Source organism: Sus scrofa, chromosome 16 (genome assembly GCF_054392235.1).
Source record: "Sus scrofa isolate SSC_HxYL_T2T_F1_AM1 chromosome 16, Sscrofa_HxYL_maternal_Yorkshire_Landrace_v2.0, whole genome shotgun sequence".
Taxonomy (NCBI): domain Eukaryota; kingdom Metazoa; phylum Chordata; class Mammalia; order Artiodactyla; family Suidae; genus Sus; species Sus scrofa.
This window is the reverse complement of record NC_139398.1, coordinates 51,736,184-51,761,010: the sequence shown is the minus strand read 5'-3', so window position 1 is coordinate 51,761,010 and position 24,827 is coordinate 51,736,184. Positions and strand designations below refer to the sequence as shown.

At 36.2% G+C, this 24,827-nt stretch overlaps 1 protein-coding gene and 1 long non-coding RNA gene across 3 annotated transcripts in view; one reads left to right on the top strand and one right to left on the bottom strand.

Moving 5' to 3' along the window:
- Nucleotides 1–24,827, bottom strand: part of NDUFAF2 (NADH:ubiquinone oxidoreductase complex assembly factor 2) — a 186,440-nt gene that overhangs the window by 132,445 nt on the left and 29,168 nt on the right. The window lies entirely within an intron of this gene.
- LOC146395573 (uncharacterized) lies at nucleotides 1,187–9,518 on the top strand. Its single transcript, XR_014831398.1, has 2 exons — nucleotides 1,187–4,654; nucleotides 8,341–9,518. It is a non-coding gene; the product is annotated as an uncharacterized LOC146395573 (long non-coding RNA).

The window sequence follows — 24,827 nt, the reverse complement described above, 5'->3', positions numbered from 1 at the left end:
TCCTGTTATGGTTAAAACACACACTGTCCACAGAGACAAAGAACTCTGTGGGAACAATGAACACATTTTGAAGCCCTTTAGTTCACCTACAGTCCACAAATATTTTAAAATCATGTACAATATGAAATATCTATAAGACAAGCATTAAACAAAAGAAATAACTTTTGTCAATTTTGCTAAAAATAAAAAAACCCACTTCAAAATGAGAATGAAATAATTTCCTTGAAAACGCAACTTGTTATCTGTGATTGCGACTTGGCTGTCTGTTCAAAAAATTTTTTTAATATTTAAAAATAATGAGTTGGTATTCTCAAAAAAGTGAATTGCATGTTACTTGCAAGAACATGAAATGATTTTTCAATCCCATAAAAAAACAAGCTTGTACTCTGTCCCTGCAATACTCATCTTTTATCTTGAAAGGCTCTTATGAAAATAACCCACACAATAAAACCTTCTATAACTTCAAGAACTACCTTATTTCTCCTGTTTAAATAGTAAAGATGAATAAACTGACTTTTAGGTACATATTACATTTTCTATATATGGCTAAACATATATTTAGATATCAAATGTAGACATATTTAGTTAAAATCAATTAAACTGAGAAGTCCTTCCCTTCTGGCTGTCCATATTTTTCTTTAATCCTGGTCAGTGTAAACCCTTATTACCAGTAATTTGCCACTATAACGCTGAGGAAAAATGCTAGCCTCACAATTTTTGTCATTTCTCCCCCACTCTTCCCCTGCAGGCTGCTACTGTTGATGGCCTTTATGGAAATATAAATTCAATCAGCAGCTGCAAATTTCATGAGACGTCCATCTTCATGCTGAATTTCTAACTGAGTGTCAAAACAATCTGTGGATTTCTCCCTGATGAAACACACATTGAATTGTAAATTTCTGCAATTTCCTCATGTTTGAATTTCAGCTGCAGCAAAATAGTGCTAGCCCAGATATACTGCCTATCAGGCTGAAACAAGTAATTTTCTCTTCTTATCCCTGCATGCCAGTTAAAGAGTTAACTGTTTTTAAAAGCCATGAAACAAAATTTCCTCCCAAATTAAACAATTAAATTTTCTATACAACTATAAGAAAACAAGGATATAAAAACCATTAAGATATTTTATATGTTTTTTAAAAGATTTTTTTCCTCAATAGACTTACTTGTTCTACATGGTTGTCTCTCCTTTTTTTTTTCTTTCTTTCTTCCTACTATATTTGGTGGTGAATAATGCTATGAGCTTTGATAAAATTAGTATTTCTATATACAGTGCAAGATAGTACATAAATGAAATGCAGTCACAAAATAATTACTAGTAACTTCAAGTTTAATAAGATAGATTTTCATTAACTATTTCTAAGAGTGAAAATATTATAACTAAGTATTATAATAGCTAGACCAGGCATTCTTCTTAATACATACTTAAAACTGAGTTAATTTTTTCATCAAAGAAACATTTTCAACTGAGGAGCTATATAGGACTGCTTTTAAATTATGTGCTATTAAGGAGATTACATTATTTTACAACTAAATAAGCAAAAATATTATGTAATTTAAAAAGATAACTTAAGAAACTCATTAAGTGACTCATATTCCAAGACAGCAACATCTTACAAACATCTTTTCATTAATGTCACAACAAAATAATTCATAGTGCTATTTTAAAATTCAACAAGACATTGTGGTAATAAGCAAACCTTATAGATGGTCTGTAAAACAAGTAATCAAATAGGAATCATTCATTCGTTCAACAAACATTTAGTGAACATCTCCTACGTGTCAGGTAATTTTCACCAGGCCATGGGGACAAAGAGATGTGCAGAACATAGTTCTTTACCTCAAGAAGTTAGTAGAGTTGAGAAAGAAGAAAATTATTTATTAAAACACAGCAGAAGAAGTGCTATAAACTGGTACATTAAGGGAGGAAAAATTTAGGAGGGCACTGAGGAGAGAGACAACTATCTCACGAGCAGTTATGGAAGCTTTCAGAAGGAGTCATAGTTTCTAAGGACATATAGGAGTAAGCCAGGAGAGAAAAAAATGGAGATGCATTCCAGCCAGAGGGCAGAATATAATAATTTTAAAAAGGGAAGCATGAAATAGCATAGCGCCTTTGGAAAATTGTTAGTAACTGGAGATGGAAAAGAGGGCGGATATGTGATGAGGTAGACTAGGGTAGGCTCAAATGAGGTTATGAAGAGCTATGAATACCATGTTAAAATATTTATTTAAACATCATGCAGAAGGTTATGGGGGTCCTCTGAAGGATTTGAAAAAGAGGTGTAATAATAATGAATGATATCTCTCAGCAGGATATAAAAGTTAAAGTATAATGATTAAAAACACAAACTCCTGGAGACAGGTTCAGTTTTCAAATCCAGCTCTGCTACCTGCTGGCCCTGTGGTTTGGTACAAATTACTTTCTCAATGTCTCAATTACCCCATCAGTAAAACAGTGACAATAATACTACATATGACAAGATCAACACTAGAATTAAAGGTCTTCTACATATTTGAAGCTATAATTATTACCATCACCATTTTATAGTTTGGTAGGTTCTTTAGGTCTAGCTCTAATATACAAGAATCCCAAAGAAAATAGTCTAATTAAAATAAGCTAAAACACCATTTGGCACAAATTACACATCAACTTATTTTCACCTAGAAAAAATTTACATAGAGTTCCCTTGTGATACAGTGGGTTAAGGATCCAGTACTGTCACTGCAGCAGCTCAGGTGGCTACTATGGCACAGGTTCAATCCCTGGCCCAGGAACTTCCATATGCCATGGATGCAGCCAAAAAACAAAAACAAAAAAAACCCCGTAATAAAACAAAAATCATTTACTGAGTATTTATGTACAGATCTTGCAAAATATAGTTTTTTAAAAACCCACTAGAAGAGGAAAGGTTAAAATAACTTTATAAAAGATTTTTTAAGAAGTTAATATAGAAAAGTCAATCAATGTTCTTAAAACATGACAACATTGGTTCAATGAAATTTTTTCAATATTAAAAAAAAAAAAAAAGGAGTTCTGGTCATGGCACACCAGAAACTAATCAGACTAGGAACCATGAGGTTGTGGGTTTGATCCCTGGCCTCATTTAATGGGTTAAGGATCTGGCATTGCCATAAGCTGTGGTGTAGGTTGCAGATGTGGCTTAGATCCTGTGTGGCTGTGACTACAGCTCCAATTCAACCCCTAGCCTGGGAATCCCCATATGCCATGGGTGTGGCCTTAAAAAGCAAAAAAAAAAAAAAAACACAAACAAACAAACAAACCCACGGACAATTCTTATAACATGGTAGTCCAAAATAATGCGTAGGGTTTCCTTCATGCTTCAAACACGACAGATGAAATAACTTTAAAAATAACATAGCTAAAAAATCTTTTTTAATTTAAAGAAAGGAAAATTCCTCAAGTGTTAGAAGCAGATGGACATCAAAGCCAGAGCCCTAAGCTTGAGGTGAGATAACAGCAATGCAGAGTGTTTCAGACTCAGCTCTAGGCCCTAAGGGTTGAGGGCTTGGATATATAGTTTTAAAACCCCTTATGGGAAAGTGAGGTGGTAAAGGGGGATGCAGGTGAAGACATAAATGTACTGTGAGCATCCATGCAAGGCTTTTCGCATGAAAAGGTAACTAAAAAAAAAAAAAAAAAAAAAAAAAAAAAAAAAAAAAAAACCCCAAAAAACAACAAAAAAAACACTATCCCATGAACTTTAAGAAGGAACAAAGAAGTCATTAGTTTGAGGCCTAGAATAAGAAGGGGAAAAGTAGTAACAAATCAAAAACTCTAGAGTAGTATCACATGTACACGAGGCTTTCAAATTTACACAGGTGCACAGTGTGAATATCATAAACGTAAAAATAACATAAAATCTTACTGTATCTTTGAAATCATTAAAAATACAGAAGTAAGTGTAAAAAGCCCCATAGGTTTACTCAGATACTACACTGGATTTCCGTGGAAGAAATAATTCCTATTAGAGATGAGCTCATAATAAAAAATTATAATTTGAAGAAGCCACCATGAGGGGAGAGTTTTAGCTGGTGAAATAAAGAAACAAAGAAGTCTCCAAAAACTACAAACAGAATAACGTGAAAAGTGACTAAAACAACAAGAATGTTTACAATCATTAGATTTTTTTAAAGGAAAGTAAAAACAATTTTAAAAAAACTACTCATGGAGTTCCCGTCGTGGTGCAGTGGTTAACGAATCCGACTAGGAACCATGAGGTTGCGGGTTCGATCCTTGGCCTTGCTCAGTGGATTAAGGAGCCGGCGTTGCCATGAGCTGTGGCGTAGATCGCAGACGTGGCTCGGATCCCTTGTTGCTGTGGCTCTGCTACAGCTCCAATTCGACCCCTAGCCTGGGAACCTCCATATGCTGCAGGAGCAGCCCAAGAAATGGCAAAAAGACAAAACAAACAAACAAAAAACAACAACAAAAAACTACTCAGCTAGAAAAAGAACTAGAATATTTTTAAAAGAACCAAAGAGAAATTTAGTGACTAAAAAGTCATGATGAAAAAAGAAAACCTCAAGGGATACAGAGGATAGAAGACAAACCTTATCTTTAATAGACATTTCAGAAGAAAATGATAGAAAAGGGGGAGAGGGGATGCAATATTTGAAAATATGATGACCAACAGTTTCCAAAACTGATGAGCTACAAGAGACACTTTCCAGGTCCAAGAATGACAAAAATCAGGATAAATAATAAGAAATTCATACATAAATAAACTGCAATTAAAATGCAGAACATCAAAGACAAAGAAAGGATTTAAAAAACAACCAGCAAAAAAACCAGCAGTATGCCTACAAAGGTGACAATCAGATTGAAATTATATTTCTCATAAGCAATAACAAATGCTAGAAAACAATAATAATACCTTTGAGGAGCTGAGTAGACATGTTAATCAACAATTCTATACCCACCTAAATCATCACTCAGGTTTGAGGGCAAAATAAAAATGTTTTTTCAGAAAAAAATGAAAACTGAGAATTTATTTCCTACAGACTCTTTGGAAAGATCCACTAAAGAAAGAAAACTGAACAAAAGAGCATGAAATGCAACAATAAACTATGTGAACCGATACTGGCAAACCCATCAGTAAAGCTAAATAAGCACAGAATCTTAATAACAGTAATAGTGACAGTGAGTAATTTGGAGAGTGTGATGGTTAATTTTAATATGTCAACATGACTAGGCCATGGTGCCCAGATATTTGGTCAAACATTATTCTGGATGTTTTGTTGATGGTACATTTTAGATGAGATTAACATTTAAATTGGTGGACTCTGAGCATAGCAGATTACTTTCCATGATGTGGGTGAGTCTTACACAATCAATCAAAGACCATAATAAAGACTGACTTCACCCCAGCAAGAAGAAATTCTGCCTATAGTCTGCCTTTGGACTTGAACTGTAATTCATTCCTGGGTCTCCAGCCTGCTGACCTAGTCTGCAGATTTTGGATTTACCAAGCCTCCACAATTACATGAGCCAATTCTTTAAAAAAAAACCTCTCATCAGTTCTGTTTATCCAAATAACCCTGTCTAATATGGAAGGCATTTAAAAACAAAGGGAAACTAAAATGCTAGAGAATACAAAGAAGGGGCAAAAGAGGATGGCATTCAAAGATGAAATTTCAATGTCTTTATTTTGTTTTGTAGAAGTTCAATAGAGACTTCAGACTTCAAACTTCATACTTTAAGTCAAACATGCATGTTACATGCCTAATAGTATACTGAAAAAGAGAAACAGAATGTATAACATCCAAAAGAGTAAAAGGAGAAAGACTGGGGAGGGGAAATAACATAGAAAAGTGTATCAATCATAGAAGGCTGGTAAGGATAGAAGAAAGTAAAGGCATGATTAAGAGAAAACATGAATAAAGTGACAGAAATAAGTCCAAATATATCACAAAATAGAAAGTAATAAATAATAAAAAAGATTACAACCAGTTAGTAAATGACTGAAAAAAATCTCAGAACATTCAAAAATATATACTTATATGCTGTTTATAAGAGATTTACCTGAAACATTAAAACATAGAAAAAAAGAAAACAAAGGGGTAGTTATCTGATGGCCTAGTGGGTTAAGGCTTCTGCATTTTCACTACTGTGGTTGGTCAGGGCTGTGTGGCACAGGTTCAATTCCTGGCCAAGGAAATTCCACATGCTGCCTGTGTGGCAAAAAAAAAAAAAAAAAAAAAAAAAAAAGCAGGAGTTCCTGTCATGGCTTAGAGATTAATGAGTCTAGCATTCATGAGGACACAGGTTCTATTCCCGGCCTCACTCAGTGGGTTAAGGATCCAGCTTTGCCATGACGTGTGGTGGAGGTTGCAGACACAGACCAGATCCTGCGTTGCTGTGGTTGTGGCTGTGGCTGTGGCTGGCAGCTACAGCTCTGATTAGACCCCTAGCCTGCAACCTCCATATGCTGCAGGTGTGGCCCTAAAAAAAAAAAAAAAAAAAAAAAAAAAATCAACAAAAATTTTGAAAATTTAGACACTATATATAACAAGTTTGTACAAATATGATCTTGCAGAAAACTACATACGTGCAACTAAGTTCTTGTAAAAGCACGTACGGAATCTTAATAAAATCTAATGATGCACTAGGCCAAAATGACAGTCTCAACAAATACCAAAGAATATACGTCACATGAACATACTCTAAACATAATGCCTGTGATAGGCAGAATAATGTTCCCCCCATAGATGTCCAGGTACTAATCTCTGGAACCTGCGTTACCTTATATGGCAAAAAGGACAAAATGTGACTAAAGTAAGACCTCTTAAAATGGGGAGATTATCCTGGATTACCTAATAGACCCATTGTAATCACAAGAATGATAAGGAGGAAGCAGAAGGGTCAGAGTAAGAGAAGAAGCTATGAGGACAGAAGAAAAGATTTGAGGGTCAGACAAAGGTAAAAATGGAGCAAGGAGGAATTCCTGTTATAGCTCAGCAGTAACAAACCCAACTAGTATCCATGAGGATGCAGGTTCAATCCCTGGCCTCACTCAATGGTTTGGGGATCCAGACCCAAATATAAGGCCAGATACTATAAAACTCCTAGAGGAAAACATAAGCATGGCACTCTTTGACATAAACCACAGCAACATCTTGTTTGATCCACCTCCTAGAATAATGACAATAAAGACACAAATAAATCAACGGGATCTAATTAAACTCAAAAGCTTTTGCACAGCAAGGGAAACCATTAAAAAAACGAAAAGTCAACCTACAGAATGGGACAAAATCTTTGCCAACAATGCAACAGACAAGGGCTTAATCTCCAAAATACACAAACAACTCATACAATGCAACAACAACAACAACAAGAAAAAACAACCCAACTGAAAAATGGGCAGCAGACCTAAACAGACATTTCTCCAAAGAAGAAATATGATGGCCAAAGGCATATGAAAAAATGCTCAACATCACTAATTACTTGAGCAATGCATATCAAAACTACAATAAGGTACCACCTCACACCAGCCAGAATGCCACCATTAACAAGCCAACAAAGAGCAAATGCTGGAGAGGGTGTGGAGAGAAAGGTATCCTCCCTCACTGTTGGTGGGAATGTAAACTGGTACAACCACTATGGAAAACAGCATGGATGTACCTCAGAAAACTAAATAGAGAACTACCATATGACCCAGCAATCCCACTGCTGGGCATATACCTGGACAAAACTTTCACTGAAAGAGATACATGCACCCCTATGTTCAGTGGAGCACTACTCAACAATAGCCAAGACATGGAAACAACCTAAATGTCCATTGACAGATGAATGGATTAAGATATGGTACATATATACAATGGAATATTACTCAGCCATAAAAGAGAACAAACCAATGCCATTTGCAGCAACATGGATGGAACTAGAGATTCTCAAATTAAGTGAAGCGAGCCAGAAAGAAAAAGACAAATACCCTATGATATCATTTTATTTGTGGAATGTAAAATATAGATGATCCTATCCAAAAAAGAAAAAAAACAAAACAGAAACAGATGATTACCAAGAAGATCAGACTTGAGGTTTCTGCAGGGGAGAAGGGGAGGGAGTGGGATGGATGGGCATTTTGGGGATTTTTTGGATGCAAACTGTGAGGGCAAGGGGGCCCTACTGTACAGCACAGGGAAATGTGTGTGATTGGGTCACTTTGCTGTACCACAGAACTTACAGACACATTGTGTATCAACTATACTTTAATAATAATAAAGTTAATTCAACAACAACCCCAACAAAAGAAAAAGAAAGCAAAGGCGGGAGGAGAAAGAAAAGAGGAGGAAGGCAATGTAGTATGTTCTTTGAGCCAGAAATTCTTTTAAACACTAACATATTTACCTACTGAAATGCCAAAATAACACTAAGATGATAGGTACTATTATTATCCCCATCATACAGTGAAAGAAATAAGTGATAAATTGCAATCACTCTAATTTCTTTGTGGGTTAATAGTCAGTGGACTCAGAAGCAGCACCAAAAAATAAATCCCCATGAATGAAAGGTACTATTTTGATAAATCAAAAATCTTTTCTACCTTAAAGATTATCTAGGATAATCTCCTTATATAATAGATGAGGAAATGGAGGCTTTTAAAGAGAATGAGATTTACACATACAAGGTTAACAGAATCTCAAAATCACAGAATCAGGACAAGAATACAAATCTTCAAACTCTGTGTGTGTGTGTGTGTGTGTGTGTGTGGATACTTTTTCAGATAAAACTTTCTTAGTGATAAACTAAAAAGATCTTCACAGTATATGGCTCATGATATTCTCATAGTACCAACATGAGTTAGGCAATAAGGTCATTAAACTCAACAGATGAATAGCAGAAAGTTTGCTTAGCGATTCCTAAGCCTGGGTGATGACTGTTACCATCAGGGGAGATTAATAAAATACATGTTCTTAGGCCAAACATAAACCTAAGGATCATAATCTCCAGGATGGAACCCATGTTTTTGTTATCCTTGTTTTTAAAGTTTCTGTTACTTTGATCAGCCACTTAGGGAACTTCTAATATAGAGGTTATTGAGGATTATTAAAATTTGAGGAACTGTAAGCTGTATTTTTGTCATAAATGCATACATACATCTCATGTTCTGGGTAGTAACTGATACGAATGAACAAAGATTTTTTTTTTTTTAGTAAAATTGATTGACTGATTAATTTTTAGGGCCACACCCATGGCATATGGAAGTTCCCAGGCCAGGGGCTGAATCAGAGCTATAGCTGCTGGCCTTCACCACTGCCACAGCAACATGGGATCCAAGTCGTGTATGGGACCTACATCACAGCTCATGGCAACACCAGATCCTTAACCTACTAAGTGAGGCTAGGGATCTAACCCACATCCTCATGGATACTAGTCAGATTTGTTTCCATTATGACATAATGAGAACTCCCTGAATAAAAATATTTTTATTGCCATTTGTATAGCTTAAATTTAAAGCATTTACATTAAATCCTATTTCATTAATTAAAAAAATAAAGTTTGATGAATTTAAACCAATGATATGCTGGCAAATACTTAATAACTGGTTAATTCCATGAATGTTGATTGGATTATAGCTGTTTAATACTGAAAGAATATTTCCTCAGTTTTTATATAATTTATAATATAATGACAATAGGCACACTATACATTTAACTTTTTTACCCTATTACTTTAAATGCAGGCAATCAACAAAACAATATATCAAGCTCTGATTTATATAGCATGTGCCAATTTTTGTACCCCACCATGGCCAAACAAGCTACTAACATGATCTCACTGAACATGGAGTTTGAAGAGATGCACGGTAGTCCACCATTACACAGTGATTTTACCATAAAGAAATAGTAGGCAAAAATAACCTCAAGAGCACAGATAATAGTGAAATGTAATCAACTAATTATAAAGTAATGAATTTTAAATATTCACTATCTTTGTTCTTAATATAACTTAATTATACATTTACACGATTTAATTTGGTTTAGTTTTGTTTTGTTTTTGTCTTTTTGCCATTTCTTGGGCCGCTTCCGTGGCATATGGAGGTTCCCAGCCTCAGGTCGAATCAGAGCCATAGCCGCTGGCCTACGCCAGAGCCACAGCAACGCGGGATCCGAGCCGCCGCGTCTGCAACCTACACCACAGCTCATGGCAACCCCAGATCCTTAACCCAGTGAGCAAGGCCAGGGATCAAACCCAAAACCTCTTGGTTCTTAGTCAGATTCGCTAATCACTGCGCCATGACAGGAACTCCCGATTTAATTTTTAATAGTGTTTGTGTTGAATAACCAGCACACAAAATTGCTGAAAAGTTAACAATTACCTGTTATAAACCAGTGCAAGCCGGCTTCAATACACCTCTGAAACACTTATAAATATTACTACTGTTTCTAAAATTTTGCATTCAATCACACATTTATTTTAGTCCAAAAAATTCTGAAGTTACCTGATTTAGCAAAAGTCAATTTATAACAAATTACTAGTATGCCCAAAGAAAATCCAAATCAATAATCCATTTGATTACATTTTAGTTCAAAATTTCTACAAAGATTTTTAATTTAGATTATAAGTTTATACAGAAAGAACTCCCATGCTTAACTCTCTGAGTATGAGGTTTTTATTTTACTCTTATACAAACTGTCAACATAACATTAATATGAACTTGTACTATTTCAAAACAATTGTATACGGACAGTCAAGTCTTATAGGACCTACTAGTTACTGTAAGCTGTCTCATGATTAACTCATCACAGTAGGAGTTAAAACAAACAAACAAACAAAAAAAAAAAAACAGAAAAAGAAGATATTTATGACCGGTGCTAAATGTTGAGCCCCTAAACTACAAAAGAGGGATGGAGAGGAGAAAATTAGGTACTTTCACTGAGATAGCACTGTCAGTCATTAAGAGTGGCCAGGTTCTCAAGGGCTAGACATCCCAGATACATCAGAGGTGCAGTGAGAGGTACAGGCTATCCAGTCACAAGCAACATACCAATTCTTTAAGAAACACACAACTAAGATTCATTGCTATTTTCTATCTTTCCAACATAGGATTGGCCCCTAATTTTTGTTATAATCTAGATTCATAAATTAGGTTCCTATCTAAAACTACAAGCTTCAGCCACACTAGGTGATATTTAGATGATTGAAAAATGAAGAAACATTTGGTCTAGGATCCTCCAGCTTTGGGAAGAGAACTGTCCCAGAGTCTCTAAGTCAGCTGTCCCCATGACAGCAGGGGAAACCATGGTAACTGTTGAAACTTTTCTCTCTACCTTAAGAAATATAACACTTCAAGATAGAATATATTAGTGTGGTAGAATACAAAATGAGTCAAAAAAAGCCACAGCTCCAAATTCCCTACTGACAGTTAATCCATAGTTTTCCCACTTCATACTTACTTGCTACTAGCTTTCATGCTACTTGGCTGCCACCTACCAGAAATCACATTACTATAATTTCAATACATGTGCAACTACAGCAATCATTCAATAGGATTTCATTGAAATTAGTCCTATTCCCCCAATACATAGTTGTGTAAATTCAGCCTTTTGCATCTCTAATTTACAAAGCATTCCACTCCCTACCTCTGCTGCCTTTTGTCTTTTTCTACTTTTACATTAAAAAGTGAATTATTTTTACTTCTGTATGAATCATTTAAAAATCCTAATAGCAATGTATGTAGGTATTAAAATATAATTCATAATTATTGTTGTTTAACCTCTTCCTTTCAGATTTTAAATCACCCTTTAAATAGAAGCTTGGAAACTTACAGCATGATTGCTATTCTGACACAGAATTTTCTGTGCAACAATGTGAAAAGATTTCTGAGCACTGGAGTAGGCCAACACACTTACGTAATCTACTTATTTCCATAAGTCTCCTATTAAATACAGAAATCTATACAAGAGATTGGATATTATATTCAGTGACATTTTTAAGTAATTAAAATAGTATATAAACTAAGTAAATATTGGTTCAGTCATTCAATTAAAAAAAAAATCGGAGTTCCCGTCGTGGCGCAGTGGTTAACGAATCCGACTAGGAACCATGAGGTTGAGGGTTCGATCCCTGCCCTTGCTCAGTGGGTTAACGATCCGGCATTGTCGTGAGCTGTGGTGTAGGTCGCAGACGTGGCTCGGATCCCGCATTGCTGTGGCTCTGGCGTAGACCGGCGGCTACAGCGCTCCGATTGGACCCCTAGCCTGGGAACATCCCATATGCCGCGGGAGCGGCCCAAGAAATGGTAAAAAGACCAAAAAAAAAAAAAAAAATCTACTATTAGTAATACACACTTTCAGAGTTAACAGGAGTTCATACTTAAGTGCATCTATTTCAGAACAAAGTCAGAAAATGTCCCAAAAGTCAACATTGCATGGAGTTCCTGTCGTGGCGCAGTGGTTAATGAATCCGACTAGGAACCATGAGGTTGCGGGTTCGGTCCCTGGCCTTGCTCAGTGGGTTAAGGATCTGGTGTTGCTGTGACCCGTGATGTAAGCCGGCAGCTACATCTCCAATTAGACCTCTAGCCTGGGAACCTCCATATGCCTTGGGAGCAGCCCTAGAAAAAGCAAAAAGACAAAGAAAAAAAAAAAAAAAAAAAAAAGAGTAACTATTATACCAAAATAAAAACTGAAAAATGGTCTGTAAGTTCAGCCATCTCCAAAAGGAACTCTCCCAAAGTCAGCTGCATAAAGCAGTTAGAATACCTATAAAACTCATCAAAACTTCTCAGTACATTTTCAAATTTCTAGCTTTGTTTTTTCTACTACTCCTTTGAATGCTGATTTTATTCTCATGAATTCCTAAGTTTACAAAAGGAAGAGATGAACTTGGGAACAATCAGAACCAAAAGATATCTTGGCTAAGCTCCAGTGATGCACAGCAATAGTCCATAGAATACATGACTGTACAAGTGTATTCAATGTCACATGATTCACAGCAATGAATTTAAAAACTGGCTTTATTCAGAATCTTCAAACATTCAAGCAGATGTCTAATAGAAAAGAATAACAGAAATAAATCCATTAGCTTCAATATAGTCCGAGTATGCAATGCACAGAGCATTTTATCAACATATCAACAAAGGAACTCTTAAATACCTTATTTTAATGGAGTTGAAAGAAATTATTATAAAGGGAAAAATTTCTTTTTATGTACTATTGAACAAAAGACATTAAACAAAATTAAAATACAAATGAAACTACCGTTCTTCCATAAATTGTTTGAAAAAATCTAATTAAGTTTAAGGGTTTCAAATGAACAAAACTGCACAAACATATTTTTTGCATCAGCTGTTTTCTGAGGGTAATTAAACATAAAAAGCTACTCTGCAAATTTCAATAATTTCCGCAACTTCTCTGTTTGAATGTTTGCAACATTAACAACCAATTTTTATTTCTTTATTTGTTTGCTTGTTTTTGACCACACCAGAATATATGGAAGTTCCCAGGCTGGGGATCTATGTGGCTCAATAATTCCCCAATAGGAAGGTGTTTTTCTTACAAGGTAACTAAACTGTTGAGGAAGTTTCTAACTGAAATTGCTTGTCATGCTATTTACATGGTTGCTACTTAGAGAGTTCAGGCAAGATACAAATTGGTTAAAGCAAATTATTGTTATAATTTTTAAAACAATTTAATTGAAAATGTCAAAGTAAGTAAATGAGCTTATAGGTGAAATTTTTATATAAGAAATAAATGTGACTTAGTTTGACCACTTTGTCAATTACTGTCCCATTTTTTTGTATGTTTTAAATCATGTTTTTCTGAAAGCCAAATTCTACTTTGAAAAGATTAAAAGTTCTACTAAATAAAAATAAAAAAATGTTTAAAATATAATTAAACATTTTACATTTTGGACAAATACAGATGCAAATGTATTATATGTTTAAGTCTATTCAACACTCAATACTAATATATATTATTATTTGTGTCTATACTCAGTAGTAAAGTCCTGGGAGTAAACAGAATATCAGAAATTATAAATAATCTTAATTGTACACTAACTGAAAAATAGAAAGTACTTGATCAAAGAAAGAAAAAATATCTGAGAATAAATCAACTGAATTTATACATGCATATCAACTTAATTTCAACTAATCAGTTGATAATTAGGTTAAGCAAATGATTTAGATAACAATCATATCTACACATTATCTGTTGAAGATGGACAACAAAATTTGTTTCATTTCAGACATGTAGGATACGTTTGAGTTTGAGAGGTTTGTGGGGATATCCAGAAGGCGATACTGAGTGAGCACTTGGATACAATGGCTTAAAACTTAAAAGAGAGATCTGGCTAGAAGGTAACTTTTGAAGTCATCATCATGTATAGTAACTGATGCCAAAGCAGTGAGTAAGATGAAGAAAGAGTGCTGGGGGAACATTGAACTTGAACAGTTTGCAGATAACAGGAATATCTTCAAAACCTGACAGAAATAGTCAGAATGGTAAAATGAGAACCAGGAAGGGATAGGGTGACCATGTTAGAGTGAAAAATATACACTGGACTTGGAAAGCAGAATATTGATGGCAGTCTTACCAAGAGCAATTTCAGTAGATTAATGGAGCTAAAGTGGAAGTGTGGGGTATGTAAGAGAGTTGAGATCAGAGGCATGGATTCCATATTTATGTTAAAAAAATACTGAGCACCTATTTAATTATCAGGCATTGAGCTAGGATACACTGACATGCTAGGCACTGTGGTGATATACTGCTGAGAAGACAGTCCTTACAGCATTTATTAATCTGCTAGGGAAGACCAATCATGGCTCTTTTAGTAAAACATTTTAAATGCATGAATAGAAATATTTGCTTAGTTTCAACCAAAAAGAAAACTGTTGGCATGCTGAAAAAACAGGATCAGAAACTATTTAAAGAAGATAAAACTGTGAAAAATGATGCAACAGAACTAGTCTAGTGAAAACCTTACTGCTGCTATCAACAAGCATTAGCTGCTACAACTGGCATCTCACTGGCTCTAAACAAAGGATGAAGTCTCAAACCTGAATGCTCTATTGGAGCCTGCCCCCGAAAGCCCTATCTACCTACAGCCACTGCCAGGTAGGTAACTAACTCATGAATTCAAAACTCTTCACATAGGTTAAGTCTAGATCATTCATCATATCCCAGCTACAAAGGAAGTTAGGGAAGTGATTATATAGTTCTTCCACTGTGGGAGGATGGCTCTGTCTACTAGTGAGACTCATAACGTATAAAATTATTCAAACATAAAGAGGCTCAGATGAAAAGCAGCTGTATCAGAGCAAATATACAGACTGAAGTAAGTAAATAATACTAGCCTAAACAAGACGGAAGCTTATTTTTTTCTCACCTTATGTAAATATGGAAGCCAAGAGTCCAGGGCTGATATGATGGTAAATTGCAGTCACAAGGACTCTAAACCCCATCTCTCTGGCTGCTCTGTTATCTTTAGTGCCCACTTCATGACCCAGCATGGCTACTCAATGGCCATACAGCACATTCACATACTAGTCAGCAGAAGGAGAAAAGGAAAGGGACAAAGGAGAACATGTGTCTTCCCTTTAATGATACTTTCCAAAAGTCATACTCAACTTATCTCATTTCCCAAGACTTAATCATAAAGCAAACATAGCTATAAAGGAAAAGAGAGAATACAGTCATTGCTACACAACAATGTGCCCAGCTAAAAGTAAGAATTCTTATTGCTAAGAAAGAAGGAATGAATGTCTAACTGGGATTAAACAGCAGCATCAATCAAAAGTGAAGGATGGGTACTTAGCTGATAGGAAGGTTGGAGTCAGAAAGGTGAGAAGAAGGAGAAGGCAGTTAGAGGTGAGGGAAATGTGTATAAAGGACTGGCATGATACACAGAGAAGGAACTGAAAAATCTCTAGTTGGGTGAAGGCTACAGTAGAGAGCAACGGGAAGAGAGGAGTGAGATAATGCTCTTCAGAGAGGCAAGGCTCAGGAGTTCCCATTGTGGCACCAAGGAAACAAATCCAACTAGAATCCATGAAGGATGCATGTTCAACCCCTGGCCTTGCTCAGTGGGTTGGAGGGATCTGGCATTTCCATAAGCTGTGGTTTAGGTAACAGACGCAGCTCAGATACCACGTTGCGGTGGCTGTGGCGTAGGCTGGCAGCTCTAGCTCTGATTCAACCCCTAGCCTAGGAATTTCCATATACCACAGGTGTGGCCCTAAAAAGCAAATAAAGGGGGGGGGGGGCTCCCATCCTGTGAAACACCACTTAAACTCAGCAGCTTGGACTTATTCCTGGGGTGATATGAAGTCACTGATTAAAGCAACACAATGATAGAATCATATTTGAGATGTAGAAATATCAGTATGTAAGGCTGGAGGTAGAAAATCAAGAGAAAGTTATAGTCCTAGAGAGAAGAAATGGAGGGGTATGGATACTGATGATAGAACTGGCCTTCTCTTCAAGAACTATTTAGAAAGTATAATTGGCAGGCCTGGTAACTGAAGGGATGCTGGCAGTATGGGAGAAACCTGACTCTGAGGTTTCTCACTTGGATATCTAAATACAGGGCAGGTATCATTTGCTAAGACAAGATTCTGGAGGAGAAACAATTTGTTGTTGCTGTTTGAAGAAGGAAATCATCTCAGTTTTAACATGCTGAATTTGAGGTCTCACTGAATTACAGGAATGACCTGTCTCCTAGTGTTTAGAGTAAGAAAATAGGGGAAATGGATCTAACATGTTTTAGAGCAATGAGCATTGAAACCAGAGGAGTGAATTCCACTGCTTGAAGAAAATGTACAGTAAGACCAGTAGATAGCTGGGAATAAAGCTCCAATTAGCCCAATCATTTAAGAGATAGGAAAATGCTAAGAGAGCAGATCCTAAATGTTCTCACTACATAAAAAAAATTAAAAGGTAATTATGTAAGCTGATGAAGATGTTAACTAACCCTATTGTGGTACACATTAAACTCACACAAGGAGTTCCCGTTGTAGCTCAGCAGGTTAAGAATCTGACTAGTATTCAAGAGGATGCAGCTTTGATCCCTGGCCTCACTCAGTGGATTAAGGATCCGGTGTTGCCACAAGCTGCAGCGCAAGTCACGGATGAGGCTTGGATCCAGCATTGCTGTGGCTGCGTCGTGTGCCAGCAGCTGCAGCTCCAATTCAACCCCTACCCCCTGTACCCTAACTTGCACATGCCGCAGGTGTCACCCTAAAAAGAAAAATTAAATTAAAAACTCACAGAATGTTATATGTCAATTATATCTCAATAAAGCCAGAGGAAAACTTAGAATGCCATGAAACATACCTTTTATATCTTGTTTATCACAGTATCCCAGCACTTAGAATGATACCAGGCACATAGTAGGTGCTCAATAAATATTTATGATTGAGTCACAGAACCACTGAGTGTTGAGCTAGGATTCAAATCCAGGTCTGGTTGGATGCCGACCCTTAGAGTCTGTCAACTATGTCAGACAGCTTGTGAGGACAAGGTTAGACCTGATTTATTTTCATGTCTTTCATATCCCCTGGTTCATTGCTCTGTGTAAAATATGCTATCAATATATACTTACTGAATAAAATAACATTTAGATTTTATACTGTAAGTTCTCAGGTACTAGAATTACAAACAAAAACAGTACATGAGTATCTGTAAGAACAGAACCAATTCACACCATTTCTTCTTCCTAGAATATATCCTCAATCCCACTCCCTTCTATTTTCCATTAAAAAAATTCTTACTTTGCTTTCAAGACCTACACCTTGTTTTTGTTTTACAGTTTTCCTCAACATCGAAAGAAAGAGACATACAACTTCTGAATTCTCATTGTAATTTTCTCTCTTATTATATGCCTGATTTTTCCCACAAGACTATGAGCTAAGGCAAGGACCTGACTTCAACACTTTTCTCCTTTCTTTTTGTTTTTTTCATTCCTCCTTTCCCTCTTTCCTTTCCTTTTTTCTCTCCTTCTCTCTCTCCCTCCCCCTCCACTCTTCCTTCCCTTTGTTTCTTTTATTTTAGGTGATTGAGAGTTTTAAAATGTTTTTAAAACATAAACCTCTACAGTCTTGAAATTATATGAAATTAAAATTCTTTAAATGATGTGTCTGTCCTAAATGAAATCTAGTTACATTTCTCTAAGAAAACTGTCCATAAGGGTAGATTTTACAAATTAAAGCATTCCCAATGAATCTGAGACACCATTAACAGTTTAACAGGAGAATTTCTAAGATCACAAGATCCCAAGGACCTTAAATATTAGATTTAAATTTACTTAGCCTCCCAAAAGGATACAAAAGAATCAGAGTTCCCGCTGTAGCTCAGTGAAAATGAACCTCGCTAGTATCCATGAGGACTTGAATTGGATCCCTAGCCTCACTCAGTGGATTAAGGATCCGGTATTGCCCCAAGCTGTGGTGTAGGCTCCGATCTGGCATTGCTGTAGCTGTGGCATAGGCCAGCAGCTACAGCTCTGATTCAACCCCTACCCTGGGAATTTCCATATGCCATGAGAGTGGTCATAAAAGGTCAAAAAAAAAAAAAAAGTTTACAAAAGTATGTATTTTCATATTATTACAGATAAAAAATGTCTTAAGATCTAAAATTTTTTAGTTCTAATGTTTAACTCAAGAGTGTTCTTTTTCTCCCGTATATGGTATTTCAATGAACTTCACAATCAAACTTTTGAAATAGTCCATATATTGAGGAGTCTACATTTGATTACCCATTATGTCAAAGACTCTGGACCAGGAGAAATCATCAATTTCAATTTTGAAGTATTATTCCTTACATTGTGCAGCATAATATATCATTGGCATAGAGTACTCTTACTCATTTATTTGATCCATAAGAAACCATTTGCTATGGGAAGGTACATGAGACATAGACAAGAAGGTAAAAAGGGTATTTGTAAGCCAACAGCATGGGAAAAGAGAAAAAAACTTAAAAAACAATGACAGAAAAACTTAGTGAACACAGCCACGTAGGATAAATAAAATGGTTGGAAACAGCCCAATATACTTCAAAAGGGCTATGGAGACACAGATATTTTATAGGATAGAAAGATGATGGTCATTATTATAATGTAAACTATGACTTCAAGAAGACAAGAAAGGGTACAAGGTATCAAAGATGTTTATCAACAGTGCAGATATTACAAAGAAACCTAGCTATCTAGAATAATTTTTTCTGGGGTCCAGGATAGCTAAAGTTTTAGTATATTGCAATGTCTATTTTACATTGTTACAAAAATTACTTATTGTTATTCTGATCATGGTGCTCCAAGGATATAACCCTTGATTTGAGAGACAAGACCTTGTTTAATTCACAACACCTAAAAATTTTACTTGGTTCATAAATAGAAAGGGCTTTTTGAAGGAGCTAATTTATTTTTTTTTCTTTTTGTATTTTTTTCTTTTCTTTCTTTCTTTTTTTTTTTTTTCCCCCGTCTTTTTAGGGCTGCATCTGTTGCATGTGGAAGATCCCAGGCTAGGGGTCAAATCAGAGATGAAGCTGCCAGCCTACACCACAGCAATGCCAGATCCAAGCTGCGTCTGCAACCTATATACCACAGCTCATGGCAACACAAGATCATTAACCCACTGAACAAGGCCAGGGATCAAACCCATGTCCTCATAGATACTAGTCAGATTCGTTACTGCTGAGCCACAATGGAAACTCCGATGGAGCTAATTTAAATTGAAATGGTAATAACAGAACAAAATCTTTCTGCCATTTCAGCAACAAAACTCATTTGAGGCAATATTCTTAGTTCTTTAAAGAGTTAAAAATTTTAGAGACAGTATATTTCAAAAGCCTCCTTAGTCAATTTTCTAAAGTACAGAATGATCAATAAAAATCAGCCTCTAAGGGTACCTTCCAAACGTTAAATGGAAAGAGTCTGTATTCAATGGAATGCAAAAGAGTACTGCCAGACATTTACTCTGATAGAAAGAGAATGCTATGTTTGCATTGTTCTGTTAATAGCATGCTAAGAAGTATGTTTCCTGTAGGGTCACTAATGGACAGAAAAAATACATAATAAAGCAGTGGACAGCCATTCACGCTCTACTGGTCTACAGTTACTAGAGAGAAGAAAGAGTAAGTCCTATAATCTTGGGCAGCTAAAAAAAAGAATACTCTCTTGTTAAAGCTCAAGAGAATCTGAAGAGGGAATAAAAGAGAAAAAACTCAGACAGATTATGCTGTCAATTTTAGTTGTCATAATGTGCCTCAGAGATAAAACATTCCTCTGAATGGCAATTGAACAGATGGAAATTTTCATTTTTGGTTAACTGGATGGAAGAATTGGACCAGTACCTAAAATGACATTGAAATGAAGCACAAACCTCCTCCCACTAGAAGGAAACAGATGCATCACTCTAGATACAAATAAATTATTGAACAGTACATATATTATATTGGCATCATTGTATCCAACTGTACATCTGCACAATGTTTTAGTCTCCTGGTGAGAGAACAGACATTTCTGAAAGGGAAAATAGGCAACTATTGAAGTGAATCAGATAAGTATGCCGTTTGGGTAAGAAAAGCCAAACAACACTTCACTGAATTTGAAGTTATTCATGCTGAGATGAAAAAAGAACCATATATTATACTGATTCCAATGCCCTTGAACTTATACATTGATTTAAATGTAACAGATTTAGAAATATAAAGCCACATTTTCAAGATTTCTATAATCTTAAATCAGAATAAATAAAAAAATATGACTACTTAAGACTCTAAGAAGTTAGGATTGAATACCCGCCTTGCTTGAGTTGACAGCAAAGTGGGTGACATATTAAACTAAAGCAACATTCTTTATCTTAAACTGTGATTCGAAAGGATTCACAGAATTGGTAACTAAAGTGAGATATGTCTGATAATTTAAAGTTAATAACTGGCTTTATGAGTTGTGAACCAAGGAAATGAGGATGAGATGAACTCCTTCTAAGTCCCAATTCCACCTTCTGACAATACTGTCCTGGTTGGCGCTTTCCCACTGCTTTCCTAGCCAGCTCTTGCAAGTTAATTCATGCAGGCAGCTTATATCATCCTACACTTGCACCTCGGTCTCCCTATCAATCCTTTCCACACTTTCCCAACTCATTAAATCCTCAGTCCAGCTACAGAGAAAATAGGAGATATCAGTTTTAGATGGTAGGTAAACAAGCAGATTTGTTATTTTATTTTATTTTTTATATAATGATTTTTTTTTCTATTATAGCTGGTTTACAGTGTTGTCAATTTTCCACTGTACAGCATGGTGACCCAGTTACACCCACGTATACATTCTTTTTTCTCACATTATCATGTTCCATCATACGTGACCAGACATAGTTCCCAGAGCTACACAGCAGGATCTAATTGCTAATCCATTCCAAAGGCAATAGTCTGCATCTATTATAATCATGGTTGGCACTGGGCCAGCAACATTCCTAAATTTCAAGGTGACTTTATAAGAAGGTTTGATCAGGGGATGTAGATGATGCCTGAGAATGCCAGAAGGATAAATTCTAAGGTTAGAACCTAAAAGAAAAAGAGGCAAAAGAAAAAAATGTCTCTAATATAAATAGAGTTCCTCTTGTGGCATAGCGGAAATAAATCTGACTAGTATCCATGAGGATGTGGGTTCAATCTCTGGCCTCGCTCAGTGGGTTAAGGATCCAGCATTGCCACGGGCTATGGTATAGGTTGCAGATGCAGCTCAGATCCTGCATTGCTGTGGCTGTGGTGTAAGCCAGCAGCTGTAGCTCCAACTCGACCCCTAGTCTTTGAACCTCCACATGCTGCAGGTGGGGCCCTAAAAAGAAAAAAAAAAAAGATTCTATCATTAAATAACAGAAATTCTGACTTCTTTTTATTTATTAAGTCATTAGTCACAATGTAATAAGATTTTACTAAATATCTAAAGTAACAGAACATTCTATCAGATATGACTTCCAATCAAACCGCATTCAATAAGGGTTCGCTATCTTGAAGATCAACTGAGTTATGTCTCACAGGACTATTAAAAGAGCACAGGTGAGAAAAATAAAATCAGTGCAATCCAACCAAATATTAATGGAGAGCAGATATCATCGGCACAATGAATTACAAGTCTGTTACTACTGTACAGTATTCACAATTGCATTTCCTCTAGAAATAAAGTTGCACAAGCAAGTCATGCTTTGCATCCTCCCATTTTTAAACACAGGCAAATGTAAAACAGAGCTCATTATAAGATATAAGACAAACATAACCTAAAAGTGAAAGTAAAGGAGGTTGGGCCCATCTGGACCTATTAGACAGAGAAAAGCCTTGAGGGAAAAGGCTGAGAATGTGGGATAGAAGAAATAGTTAGAAGGTAATTGGGAGAGGGGATCTCAAGTTGGCTCCCTCTCTGGGGTGTTTCTGCCAAGGGAGGAGAATAAGAATAGAACCTTCAGGAATAGTATCATGTGGTGGCTAGATGCCCAAAGAGAGTTTGCTGCTACAAAAAGGCCATGGTAAAATATGGTAATGATTCACATAAGAATAAAAGAAGTGGACCAAAAATCATGTTTATTTTGTTCCTCTGACTCATTCTGATACTCTGTTTCCAGCCACTCTACTACTCACTGCCTGTTATCTCTATCTCTGTCACTCTGCAATCATTCTTAAATTAATATTAGCAGAGATTTCATTTAAAAGATAACCTAAAACAGGAGTTCCCCTCGTGGCGCAGTGGTTAATGAATCCGACGAGGAACCATGAGGTTGCGGGTTCGGTCCCTGCCCTTGCTCAGTGGGTTAAGGATCCAGCGTTGCCGTGAGCTGTGGTGTAGGTTGCAGACGCGGCTCGGATCCCGCGTTGCTGTGGCTCTGGCGTAGGCCGGTGGCTCCAGCTCTGATTCGACCCCTAGCCTGGGAACCTCCATATGCCGTGGGAGTGGCCCAAGAAATAGCTAAAAAAAAGCCAAAAAAAAAAAAAAAAAAGATAACCTAAAACAAAAGGTTTCATAAAGTATTTTATAGATTCAGATGGCTTAGAATCATTGGTCATGGGACTAAAAGAGATTGATGGATCATCACCAAGGAGTTAGGTGGAAACTTCTCATCCAGAGGGTAAGAGAACAGGTAGGAATCACAGGTCTTCTTAAATGAGGGAAGAAAGAGCATGAAAAGAGCTGACCTAAGGGAAGCAGAGTATGTTTATTTCAAGTTCACCCCTAATTGCATTTGTCATTAGAGACAGATATTAAGATCCTTATTTTGATATCTGTATGTTTTCTTATCAAATGCAATATCAGCATATAATTTATTGACTTTAAACATTAAATAAGCTAATTTTTGAATAAAGCATTTAACTTGCTTTAGAAAGTGTTGAAAGATAACTTTTGAATAAACAGTATGTAAAAAAACCAGAAACTCTTGGCAAGTCTGAAAGGAGGCTAGATTACCTAAATGTAAAGTCTCAAATGGGGCAGAGAGAAGCTAAAGTGTTATTAATGAAATCGTGTGTCAAATGAACATTAAATCTACTCATCTCTCATTGAAAAGGAGCACTAGAGACTAAAGCTCTTTTAATCCCTTTGTTCCTCTTTTTTTGTTGGGCAGATGATTAGCACATTTTCAATGCTGATAAATTACATACTCTGTTAAGCAGTGGATCCTTCAACATGATGAAGATTTTATTATGCTCTTTAGCAATCATTTACAACAATTTCAATTTTTTTCTTCTATCATGTTGTCCTCTAACATTTTTTATTTTTCCCCATCAGAAATCATTATGCAAATTCCAGCCACAAAAGATAATTCTCTCAATCTGGAATTCTAAACATTGTTAGCTTTTCTGTAAAAGGCAAAAAATAGAAACAAATACCATTCCATACAAGGTAAAATAATAGGGCATCTAGTTTTTTAATAATTTTCTTTAAACAGTTCCAGAATAAGTACTCTAACTCTACAACAAATATTTTCCAAAATACACTGTATTTGAAGATGCCAATAATATCGCTTCTCGGCCTTTTGGCTAAGATCAAGTGAAGATGCCAATATTGATAGCATTATCCTTGTGTATCAGTATAACTAGTCTCCTTTATTAAAAAATTGAGGTGAGGAGTTCCCATCATGGTGCAGTGGAAATGAACCTGACTAGGAACCATTAGGTTGTGGGTTCCCCTGCCCTGGCTCTGCAGGTTAAGGATCCGGCATTGCCATGAGCAGTGGTGGAGGTCATAGATGCACCTCGGACCCCCATTGCTGTGGCTGTGGTGTAGGCCGGTGGCTACAGCTCCTATTGGACCCCTAGCCGGGGAACCTCCATATGCCGCGGGTGCAGCCCTGAAAAAAGCAAAAAAAAAAAAAAAAATTGAGGTGAAATTCATGTAACATAAAATTAACTATTTTAAAGTGCACAATTCAGTGGCATTTACTACACTGGAAATGTTGTTCAACACCCTATCTAGTTCCAAATTATTTTTATCACCCCAAAAGAAAACTCAGTAACCATTAAGCAGTCACTCCTTGTTCTCCCCTCCCCCTAGCCCCAGCAATCTGTTCCAATGGGTTTACCTATTCTGGATATTTTCATACAAATGGAATCATATAGAGATGCAAACTATTGCCTTCGGAATGAATAAGCAATGAGATCCTACTATATAGCACTGGGAATTATACCTAGTCACTTATGATGGAACATGATGGAGGATAATATGAGAAAAGGAAAGCATGTATGTATGTGTGACTGGGTTACTTTGCTGTACAGCAAAAACTTCACAAAACACTGTAAACCAGCTATAACAGAAAAAATAAAAATCATTTTAAAAAATAAATAAGGAGTTCCCGTCGTGGCGTGGCGGAAATGAATCC